The following is an 11,283-nucleotide window of genomic DNA, read 5'->3' on the forward strand; positions in this document are numbered from 1 at the left end:
TGCTGCCAGACCTGCTAAATTCTTGCCACATTTTCTGTTTCTATATTAGTAAGTAACCCAGAGCCCCAGGCTAATGCTCTGGGGATACAGGTTCAAATCCCATCACTGCAGCTGGTGGAATTTAAATTCAATTCATTGCTGCACGGTGGCACAGTGGTTAGCACTGCTGCCTCACAGCGCCAGGGACCCGGGTTTGATTCCCGGCTTGGGTCACTGTCTGTGCAGAGTCTGCACATTCTCCCTCGTCTGCGTGGGTTTCCTCCGGGTTCCTCCCACAGTCCAAAGATTTGTGGGTTAGGTGGATTGGCCATGCTAAATTGCCCCTTAGTGTCAGCTAGAGTAAATGCATGGGGTTATGGGGATAGGACCTGGGTAGGATTATGGTTGGTGCAGACTCGATGGGCCGAATGGCCTCCTTCTGCACTGTAGGGATTCTATGATTAATTAATAAAATCTGGAATTGCAAGTTAGTTTCATGGTCACCATTACAGAGACCATCTTCAATGATCCATCTGCTTCACCTGGGGGAAGGAAATGTGTCATTTTTCCAAGGTTTGACCCATGTGACCCCAGTCCCACAGCAATGTGGTTGACCCTTAATTCTCTTCGGAAATGGCCTAGCAAGCCACTCAGTTCAAGGACAAAGGGGATGGGCAACAAATGCTGCCCTTGGCAGTGATGCCCACCTCCCATGGAAGAATAAAGTGGAGTGCCTAGAACTGCTCACTGTATTCCAGGTGTGATCTAACCAAGTCTTTGCATGATGTGGAGATGCCGTTGTTGGACTGGGGTGGGCACACTAATAAGTCTCACAACAGCAGGTTAAAATCCAACAGATTTATTTGGAATCACGAGCTTTCGGAGCGCTGCTCCTTCCTCAGGTGAGTCTCTCTCTGATGAAGGAGCAGCACTCCGAAAGCTCGTGATTCCAAATAAACCTGTTGGACTTTAACCCGCTGTTGTGACTTCTTACTCTTTGCATTGCTTTGGTATAAAAATCTACCCCTGGATTCTAGTCCTCAATACATAAAGGCCTTTTTTGATTCTTTTCTGTTCTTGTCCATGACTTTTAATGGATTTATGTTGATGTACCCCAAGCTCTTTGACATTCCATTATTTCCAGTTTTTCACCATTTAGAAATTCTCCTGGTTAATCCTTATTAGGTCCAAAGTGGATGACCTCACATTTAACTTGCATTGAAACTCATGTGCCAGTTTGACCATGTATTTAACCTAATAACTTTGTAATTTTATGCTTCCACATGTGACACCAGTCCTCTCATCAAAGTAATTAATAGTTACAGCCCAAGAAATTTGTGGTACCTCAGAAGTTGCAGTCTGCCAGCCTGGAAATGACAAATTTAATCCTCCTCTGCTGTTTTCTGTGCAATCCTCAGTCCATGTTAACACAGTACGCCCTAATCTTGTGTTGCTATCTCTTGTTGCATCTTATCAAATGCTTTTTGAAAATCCAAATAGACTACATTCAAAGAACAAAGAAAATTACAGCACAGGAACAGGCCCTTCGGCCCTCCAAGCCTGCACCAACCATGCTGCCTGACTTAATTAAAACCCCCTACGCTTCCGGGGACCATATCCCTCTATTCCCATCTCATTCATGTACTTGTCAAGACGCCCCTTAAAAGTCACTACCGTATCCGCTTCCACTACCTCCCCCCCGCAACGAGTTCCAGGCACCCACCACTCTCTGTGTAAAAAATCTGCCTCGTACATCTCTTTTAAAACTTGCCCCTCGCACCTTAAACCTATGCCCCCTAGTAATTGACTCTTCCACCCTGGGAAAAAGATTCTGACTATCCACTCTGTCCATGCCTCTCATAATCTTGTAGACTTCTATCAACCTCAACCTCCGTCGCTCCAGTGAGAACAAACCAAGTTTCTCCAACCTCTCCTCATAGCTAATGCCCTCCATACCAGGCAACATCCTGGTAAATCTTTTCTGTACCCTCTCCAAAGCCTCCACATCCTTCTGGTAGTATGGCGACCAGAATTGAACACTATATTCCAAGTGCGGCCTCACTAAGGTTCTATAAAGCGTCAACATGGCTTGCCAATTTTTAAACTCAATACCCCGGCCAATGAAGGCAAGCATGCCGTATGCCTTCTTGACTACCTTCTCCACCTGCATTGTCACTTTCAGTGACCTGTGTACCTGTACACCCAGATCCCTTTGCCTATCAATACTCCTAAGGGTTCTGCCATTTACTGTATATTTCCTATCTGTATTAGACCTTCCAAAATGCATTACCTCACATTTGTCCGGATTAAACTCCATCTGCCATCTCTCCGCCCAAGTCTCCAACTGATCTATATCCTGTTGTATCCTCTGATGGTCCTCATCGCTATCCGCAAATCCACCAACCTTTGTGTCATCTGCAAACTTACCAATCAATCCAGTTACATTTTCCTCCAAATCATTTATATATATTACAACCAGCAATGGTCCCAGCACTGATCCCTGAGGAACACCACTTCATTCAGAAACGCACCCTTCCACTGCTACCCTCTGTCTTCTTTGACCGAGCCAATTTTGTATCCACCTTGCCAGCTCACCTCTGATCCCATGCGACTTCACCTTCTGCACCAGTTTGCCATGAGGAACTTGTCAAAGGCCTTACTGAAGTCCATGTAGACAACATCCACTGCCCTACCCTCATCAATCATTTTCATCACTTCCTCGAAAAACTCGATCAAGTTCGTGAGACACGACCTCCCCTTCACAAAACCATGTTGCCTCTCACTAATACGTCCACTTATTTCCAAGTGGGAATAAATCCTGTCTCGAACAATCCTCTCCAATAATTTCCCTACCACTGATATAAGGATCACCGGCTTTCCTCTGCCAGTTACATCCTCAGAAAACAAACATGCTTTCCTTTTCATGAAACTGTCTGACTGCCTAATCATGATTTTGCAAGTGCTGTTATCATGTCTCCAATAACAGATTCTAGCATTTTCTCTACTACTGATGTCAGTATAACTGGCTGAGAGTTTAGGGGAGGCAGTGGTATTGTCACTAACTGGTAATCCAGAGACCCAGGGCTTGAACTGGGGACCCGAGTTCAAATCCCACCGTGGCAGATCGTGACATTTGAATTCAATAAAAATCTGGAATTAAAAGTCTAATGATGACCATGAAACAATTGTCAATTGTCGCAAAAACCCATCGGGTTCACTAATGCCCTTTAGGGAAGGCAATCTTCTGTCCTCACATGTGACTCCAGATCCACACCAATGTGGCTGACTCTCAAATGCCCTCTGAAACGGAGGACAATTAAGGATGGGCAATAAATGTTCACCTAGCCAGTGATGCCTGCATCTCATAAATTAATTTTAAAAAGTTTTCGTTCCCCTTCTTTTCTTGAGTAGTGGAGTAGTGTTCTTGCCCAGAACACCAGCTGTTATTGTTTACCTCTCAACTTCAATTAACTCCATGACCTCAATGCATTAAATTGAAGACCATGCCTTCCTAGGCATCTCCACATTTTGCCCCTTCTCCACACTACCTCTGTTCCTGGTCAGAATCTCCCACATGGTGACTGGATTAGACAATACATTCCAAGAACCTGCAGAACTCTTCATGCAGAGGTGAAGTAGTTGCTGGAGGTTCCCTTCAGCCTGCTAGCAATAATTGACCCGAATCTTCATGTGTACCATAACCAAAGAATCTACAGAAATATTTGTCACTTTAAGATACTGTCTGAACTCTGCTTCCTGATTTACCTATTCTCAGATTCTACTCCCTTGCCATTCTTGATGCCATCCTGCAATATGGGTAATTTGTGCCTTGATGACCCTGCACCTTTGCCCTTATAGTTGAGAAACAAAAAGTTATTCCTTTTTCAGGCAAGTGATTTACATAAGAGGTTAACGAGCTGTTTTTGCATTCTAAATGCAAAAACTGCAGGTAGCCTAGATTGAGGTTGGAATTCCATCTCTAAGGGCAATGCCACGGGTTTGCTATAAGACTTATAAACTTATAAGGAGAATAGAATATTAAGTAGGAAGGTTATTTTTCCATTGTACAGCGCATTGGTGAGACCACATCTGGAGTATTATGTGTACTGGCCTCCTTAGTTAAGGAAAGTTGTAAATGCATGAGAAACAGTTTGGAGAAGGTCTACTCAACTAATACTAGGAACGGGCAGGTTGCCTTATGAGGAAATGTTGAAGAGGTTAGGTTTGTATCCTCTAGAGTTTAGAAGAGTAAGAAGTGACTTGATCAAAACCTTTAAGATCCTGAAAGGTACTGACAGGGTGGATGTGGAGAGGATGGTTCCTCTTGGAGAATCTAGAACTAGAGGTCACTGTTTAAAAATCGGGGGTTGCTCATTTAAGGCAGAGATGGGAATTTTTTTCTCTGAGGGTGATGAGTCTTTGGAACTCTCTTCCGCAAAAGGCAGTTGAAGTTTGAATATTTTTAAGGCAGAGCTCAATAGATTCTTGATTAACAAGGGATGAAAGATTATAGGGGGTGTAGGTGAGAATGTGGGGTTGAGGTTACAATCAGATCAGCCACGATCTTATTGAATGGCGGAGCAGGGTTGAGGGGCTGAGTTGTCGACTTCTAATCCGTATGTCGTAAACTGAAGAGTGACTATCAATGTATTGATAGCTGAGCACCATAGCCCTTGCTCATCGTCCTCGTTCAGCTGCCACCTCAAACTGAATATACATTGAATCTGCTGCAGATGACAGGAATGCCAAGTGGAGAGCAGAGGCATCTTGTTACTTACAGGAATGACCTAAATCTGCCCTTCACCAACTTGCATTCCTCCGGAGAGCAGCAAGTAAAAACAAGCTGCACTGTTTAAAGGAATCCAGCTAGATTTTGGCAAATGGTCTGTTATTTCCTAACCGCCAAATATATTCTTCTCGTTTCGCACTTTTAGCCTAATTTCTGATTAAGATCTGGAACTCCATATGCGCAAACTCCTGACTTACAGACCTGTGCATCACAAATTCTCAGTTTCACAAGAGAAAACATGAATCCAAGGAAAGTAAACTGATACACCACTAGCAGTTAAGTGGTGTATTTCACAAGCTCCTCACTCCAGCACTGGCACTCACAAGGATACAGCACAAACCTCAGTTTAGGACTCTGGTTTCCAATGCAGACCTTTCCGCTGAGTTTATACCCACTGTCAACTACTAAACCTCTATCCTTCCGTGTCTTCTGATCATCTGTAGTATACTAAGGAAAGTCCGATAGCAGAGGTGCTTTATAAATGACTCACATGGTGGACTGAAGTAAATATAAAGGCAAATGTACATCAACTACAACTCAACTGTCAGATTGGCCACACATCAATTGAGACACCGATTAGTTTATCCCAGCTCATTCTCACAGGGAGCTCCTGATCCAAGTCAATGATAGAGTGGTAAATGTGACTTGAAGGCCCTTTACCTCAATCAGTAAGGCAGAGTTGTAACTTCTTTGGGGCTACATGTCCCAAACAGTTAATGCTAAACGATCGTCACTTGCATATAACTAAGCAAAGGTTTACAAGGTACAAGGTGATCTGTACATATTCAGCAAAGGGACATCAAAACTCTACCTGTTTGTAAATACTGAGAGAGCTAGGTTGGGTTACTCTGACTTACCAAAATGGACTCAACTAGAATGCAAACGAATACAAGACTGCTGGCCATTCAGTCCATCACAACTATGCAGGCTTTTTGACAAACTACCCAATCAGTTCCACTAACCCCACCTCCACCCAGCTCTTTCCCCCATAGCCCTGCACATTTTTCAAGTATTTATCTAATTTTCCTTTTTAAAAGGTTACAACTGAATCTCACTTTTATCGCCCTTGCAGGCAATGTATCCCTGATCACAAGAACTCACTGTGCAAAATACATTCTCCTCATCACACCTCTCGTTCCTTTGAATGATTACTTTCAAATTTCCATTCCTTTGGTTACCCACTCTTTTGCAGTGGGAAAAGTTTTCCTTATTTACTACATCAAAACCCTTCCCGTTTTAAAATAGCTCTATCAGGTTTTCCCTTATCATCCCAAATTTAACGCTTAAATTCACAACAAAGGATCATCCCAAGAGGAGAGGCTTGAAACCACAGGGAAGACCAACCATACAACATAATCTCCTGTGTCTGAAATGAGATCCTCAAGAGATCATCTCAAAGAGAACTCTTTCTTCCAGTTGCCTACCACCATACGGGTAGGCAAAGGGTCCTGCTTCAGACTGCTCTCTTATCTCGCTCTCCCCAATACAGCTTCAATGCAGCATAGATTCCTTAAAGTGCAGAAGGAGGCCATTCAGCCCATCAAGCCTGTACCTACCACAATCTCCCCAGGCCCGATCCCCGTAACCCCACGTAATTACTCTGCTAATCCCCCTGAGAATTGACAAGTTAGCACGGCCAATCAACCTGTCCCATACATCTTTGGAATGTGGGAGGAAATTGGAGCACCCGGAGGAACCCACACAGACATGGGGAGAACGTGCAGACTCCGCACAGACAATGACACGCGAAGCCAGAATTGAACCTGGGTCCCTGGCGCTGCGAGGCAGCAGCACTAACCACTGTGACAGAGCTGCCAGTTTCACTGCATCATAAACTGGTAGCAACCATGGGCAAATGCTGATTGAGAATGCAATCTCACCCACATAACATAAAAAAGTTACAACTGGCTCTGTCAGATTGATTTCATAACATCTGATGAGCAAACCCAGAAATAGGGGCGAGTGAGTAGGAGATTCAAGGGGCTGAGTGTGAGGAGAAAGATCTCAAAGGGGTCTGAGTTTACAAAGAGAGGGGGCGCGGCAGAGCCCAGGCGGGGGCTCCCACTGGGTGGACACGGGAACACCAGGCCGCTGCCCGGCTCTCTGCCCCCCGCCCCGGCTCTCAGTCTCGGGCCCTCACTCACCTCCAACTCCAGCGCTGCTCCGCGAAGCACTGACTGCAGACCCCGCCCCGGAAATGGCGCGTGGTAACGCATCACTACCGGTCAGCACAATTAGCATAAACCCTCCAAAATGTACCCAATTATACCCATTCCCCAAATAGCCTCATTCCCCAAATATCTCCATTCCTAAATATACCCATTCCCCAAATTATACCCATTCCACCAAATATACCCATTCCCCAAATTATACCCATTCCGCCAAATATACCCATTCCCTCAAATATACCCATTCCCCAAATTATACTATTATACCCATTCCCAAATACATCCATTTCCACAAATATATGTATTCCCCCATATACAAAATATACTGCTACAATCTAGGTCAGAAACTCCAAAGTCTTTTATGAAGTCCGCCTAGATCATAAATTTTGCAATTTGAATTTGGCTAGGGTAAGCATGAAATGTTTCACTTCAGGTATGATTCAAATGACCTACTGGGGAGCTTTTATCAAACAAAGTTAACATATAGCAATAACCTTTACCAATTAAAACAAAAAAGAACCATGATATTGTATAAACCTTAACTACTAAATGCAATGTTCCAACCAAGCAAACTTCCCGATAAACATACACCTACCAAAGGTTTAACACAGAAAACAAGGATGCTCACATGATACTGGAACTTAGTCCTTTGGTTGAGAATTGAAACTCTGACTTCCCAGCCTTGTAACTTTCAGCAGACCTCGAGGGAGAGAAAATGCCACTGCTGGCCTTTAGCTTTCAGCCAGCGAACCACTGCAAGAGCCAGAAATCTCACTCCGGGAAGGTAAGAAGACCTGCTTCCAGCTAGCCAGCAGAATTTACAATACCATGGAGAGAGAGAGAGAAAACCTGCCTGCAACTTGAAAACCAGGACAGCTTCTGACTCTGAAACAAGACATACGATAAGCTCTTCATTCCAGGGATCATTCTTGTGAACCTCCTCTGGACCCTTTCCAAGGCCAGCACATCCTTCCTTAGATACAGGGCCCAAAACTGCTCACAATACTCCAAATGGGGTCTGACCAGAGCTTATACAGCCTCAGAAGTACATCCCTGCTCTTGTATTTCAGCCCTCTCGACATGTATGCTAACATTGCATTTGCCGTCCTAACTGCCGACTGAACCTGCATGTTAACCTTAAGAATGTGCTTCATATTCTGATTAAGCTACCACACACCATATAAAAGGTTCCACTGAAGAAAAATCTTCCTTCGTACGGACTCGACTCATCCTCAGATACAGGCCTCAACCAGTTTCTTTAATGTCCTTCTGAACCTCTGTGGCAGAAGAGAATCCACTTTCATGATCCACATAGGAATTAATGACAAAGGTAGAACTTGGAATCAAAAGAAATAAAAGGTTTTGGGGGTTAAGCAAGACAATGAAGCTGAGATCAAAGCTCAGATCATCAGGAGGTGGTGCTGGAAATCTGAAAGCACATCAAGGCAGATAAATCCCTGGGATCTGATGAAGTGTATCCCAGGACACTGTGGGAGGCTAGGGAGGAAATTGCGGGTCCCCTAACAGAGATATTTGAATCATCAATAGTCACAGGTGAGGTGCCTGAAGATTGGAGGGTGGCAAATGTTGTGCCTTTGTTTAAGAAGAGCTGCAGGGAAAAGCCTGGGAACTACAGGCTGGTGAGCCTCACAGCTGTAGTGGCTAAGTTGTTAGAAGGTATTTTGAGACACAGGATCTACAGGCATTTAGAAAAGCAACGACTGATTAAGAACAATCAGCATGGCTTTGAGAGTGGAAAATCATGTCTCACAAATTTGATTGAGTTTTTTGAAGGGGTAACCAAGAAGGTAGATGAGGGCAGTGCAGTTGATGTTGTCTACATGGACTTTAGCAAGGCCTTTGACAAGGTACCACATAGTAGATTGTTGCATAAGGTTAAATCTCATGGGATCCAGGTAGAGGTAGCCAAATGGATACAAAATTGGCTTGATGACAGAAGACAGAGGGCGATTGTAGAGGGTTGGTTTTCAAACTGGTGGCCTGTGACCAGTGGTGTGCCTCAGGGATTGGTGCTGGGTCCACTGTTATTTGTCATTTATATTAATGATTTGGATGAGAATTTAGTAGGCATGGTTAGTAAATTTGCAGATGACATCAAGATTGGTGTCAAAGATTGGTGGCATAGTGGACAGTGAAAGATATCTAGGATTGCAATGGTATCTTGATCAAATGGGCCAGTGGGCTGATGAATGGCAGATGGAGTTTAATTTAGATAAAAGCGAGGTAATGCATTTTGCTAGATTGAACCAGGGCAGGACTTTACTCAGTGAATAGTAGGGTGTTGGGCAGAGTTACAGAACAAAGTGATCTAGGGGTACAGGTTCATAGTTCCTTGAAAGTGGAGTCACAGGTGGACAGGGTGATGAAGGCGGCATTTGGCATGCTTGGTTTCATTGGTCAGAACATTGAATACAGGAATTGGGACGTCTTGTTGAAGTTCTACAAGACATTGGTAAGGCCACACTTGGAATACTGTGTTCAGTTCTGGTCACCCTATTATAGAAAGGATATGATTAAACTAGAAAAAGAGTGCAGAAAAGATTTATTAGGATGCTACCGGGACTTGATGGTTTGAGTTATAAAGCGAGGATGGATAGACTGGGACTTTTTCTGTGGAGCGTAGGAGGCTTAGAGGTGATCTTATAGAGGTCTATAAAATAATGAGTGGCACAGATCAGCTAGAAAGTCAATATCTTTTCCCAAAGGTCGGGGAGACTAAAACTAGAGGGCATTGGTTTAAGGTGAGAGGGGAGAGATACAAAAGGGTCCAGAGGGGCAATTCTTTCACTCAGAGGGTGGTGTATCTGGAACAAGCTGCCAAGGTAGTAGTAGAGGCGGCTACAATTCTGTCTTTTAAAAAGTGTGTAGACAGTTACATGGGTAAGATGCTATAGAGAGATATGGGCCAAACGCGGGCAATTGGGACTAGCTTAGGGGTTAAAAAAAAAGGGGTGGCATGGACAAATTGGGCCAAAGGGCCTGTTTCCATGCTGTAAACCTCTATGATTCTATGTTATTGAAGTGGTGCAGGTTCGAAGGATCGAAGGCTTACTCTGACTCTCCTTATTACAGCACCAGAAAGTCTGGATTTTATTAAGTTTGAGCCAATAGACAAAGTGGCAACTTCCCTTTGAAGGCTTGCCATTGATGCTTGTGACTTCCTCGTAAAACTAGAACCTTCATCAAATTATAATGGGGAATTAATAACATTTTTTGCATGAATAGTTTGTAACATTTGAAGGGCAGCAGTGCTCTTGAAAGCAGAAGAGATATAACAGATATACTTTAAGAAAACTGTGTGCTTATATCACCAATCTCAGGTTGTCCCACAGTGCTAACCAGTGATGTAATTTGTTTGAAATGTAATCATTGTTGTAACGCAGGAAAGATTTTAGATTGTAAACTTATGGAAAGTGAAGGAACCAATGATTCCTGATCTTAATGATTTGCAATAGAATGAGTTAAGAGTGGAAGACAGTGTAGTGAATCTGGATTTCAATGGTATTTTCATTCAGGGAGAGTTTGGGAGCAAGGAAAGTCAATGAGGAGAAAAATAAAGACAGTGCAAAAGACACCCAGAAAAGGAAGGTGGGGGAAGGGGAAAAGATTCTCAACTCGAGACACAGAGATAGGCAGGAATAGAGGGCAAGACAGAAGACAGATAGAGAAGGAAAGAAACCTGTTAAAAGTTGCATTGGCTGGGGAAGCAGTTATAGCTTGAAGTTGAGTTTAACAATTCATTTAGCAACTAAAAGACAGACACAGAGGAGAGCAAAAGAAGGTTGTTGTAAAATGGACAGTTTTGTATCAACAAGGAACCTGATTGAAGCTCATTACACATGGTTAGCAGAGAGCCAATTTTGACCTCACCTGAACCAAGGTTTCAGAGGTGGAAAGGAAAATGTGTTAGTCACTGCTCCATTCAGATCTGAGTTACAGATTTTCATAAAATGTAAAATAGAGAAGTTGATTGTGTGCAGTTGTTATATATTTAAATGGTTGCATGATTGCTTTAAGAGCTGAACATATGATACAATGGTGATATAATTAGGGTATTACACAGGTTGCTGTTTAGTTTCATTTTCTACTCTGTACAGGCAAGAGCTCCTAGAATAAACTTGTCTGAATCTACATGTGTAAACCACGTATTTTTGTTTAAAACCCACAATCACTAACATAGTTAGGACATTACAATGGTGAGTTTACCAAATTTGTAATGGGCCACTGCTTTTCCATCAGTAATGACACAAAATTAATTAGATGGGCTGTGCAAGGAACTGTATGAAAGCTGGGATAACTTGGTTCCCCTGATAAAATCCCATTGAC

At 43.3% G+C, this 11,283-nt stretch overlaps 1 protein-coding gene across 2 annotated transcripts in view; it reads right to left on the reverse strand.

The window, feature by feature from the left end:
* ccdc47 (coiled-coil domain containing 47) overlaps positions 1-6,970 on the reverse strand; it is a 43,111-nt gene extending 36,141 nt beyond the window's left edge. Inside the window, exon 1 of one of the 2 annotated variants that reach the window (XM_078223727.1) lies at positions 6,913-6,970. The gene's annotated coding sequence lies outside the window, so the exon portion shown is untranslated. Of the gene's footprint in view, positions 1-2,269; positions 2,291-6,912 lie in introns of those variants that run through there. The other variant, XM_078223728.1, reaches the window with a different exon arrangement.
* Between the last annotated feature and the right edge of the window lie 4,313 nt (positions 6,971-11,283).

Source organism: Mustelus asterias, chromosome 11 (assembly GCF_964213995.1).
Source record: "Mustelus asterias chromosome 11, sMusAst1.hap1.1, whole genome shotgun sequence".
Classification (NCBI taxonomy): domain Eukaryota; kingdom Metazoa; phylum Chordata; class Chondrichthyes; order Carcharhiniformes; family Triakidae; genus Mustelus; species Mustelus asterias.